General features: G+C 37.5%; 1 pseudogene; it reads right to left on the bottom strand.

Annotated features, from left to right (window-relative positions):
- Positions 1 to 822, bottom strand: LOC100730069 (regulator of G-protein signaling 2-like; annotated as a pseudogene).
- Between the last annotated feature and the right edge of the window lie 229 nt (positions 823 to 1,051).

A 1,051-nucleotide genomic window follows, 5' to 3' on the forward strand; every position in this document is an offset into this window, starting at 1 on the left:
TTACATATTTTGGTCAATTAGAGTTTTGGTTTAAAAGTCTGTGTTTATCTCTTTTGGAGCTTCCTTTTCTATGAAATCAGTGTATATTTTCCTTGCTTTTGAGGAAATTTTTTGGGGTGATTTTGTTCTTTTTTTTAAGTCTTCACAAGCTAACCAGAATTCAATATTTTCTTCACAGAGCTCAGATTTTTAAAAAAGCCCTAAATGCAACAAGACCATATTTACTAGCTAGCAATTCATGAAAGGCTTCTGACCATAGCAGTGCTTTCCCAGGAGAAGGTATGATGAAAGTTTGCTGTTTGTTTTTCTTGCTGACTTTGGGCTTCGCAGGTGTAGAAGAATTTTGCAAAAAGTAGTTCAGATGGATTTTCCAATCTTTTAGGAGCATCCATTTCATCTTTTCCCACCTCTTCTCACTTTTGGGTCTGCTGATTGCACTCTTGTCTATTGGTACACAATCGTGCCGGACAGCCAAGAGCATAGCACTTTGAATTATCATCCTGGGGCTGCAAATACCTTGGTATCATCATTTTCAAAGAAAGGTACACAAGCGGGGTATGGTGGCTGTAATTCCAGCACTCGGGAAGCTGAAGCAGGAGGATCTTTGTGAGTTCAAAACCAGCCTGGGTTACAAAGTGAGCTCAAGACCAGCCTAAACTGCATAGTGAGACCCTGTTTCAAAAAATAAAAAACAAAACAAAACAAAAAAAGAAAAAGCAAAAAAAAAAAAAAAAAAGAGAAAGGTACACAAACATTGGTTGTCATGTGGTCTTACCTTGCTTTCTCTCAGGTCAATTAGCTAGAGTACAAAAGTAAAGAGTAAAAAAAGTAACTGCCAGTTACCATAACATCTTCTGCATCTCTGTAAAATCCAAGAATTTTCAATTAAATTGTCAATAATTTTAGAGTGTTTCTTTACTTCAGCATAAAAAGAGATCCAAGCCTGGTGGTTCATGGCTGCAATTCCATCGCATGGAAGGCTAAGGCTGAAGGATTTCAGGTTGAGTCCATCCTGGGCAAGTAGTGAGAACATGTTTCAAAATAGAACAGA

Source organism: Cavia porcellus, unplaced genomic scaffold, assembly GCF_034190915.1.
Source record: "Cavia porcellus strain 051 isolate PalLab524CR breed Dunkin Hartley unplaced genomic scaffold, mCavPor4.1 scaffold_18, whole genome shotgun sequence".
Classification (NCBI taxonomy): Eukaryota; Metazoa; Chordata; class Mammalia; order Rodentia; family Caviidae; genus Cavia; species Cavia porcellus.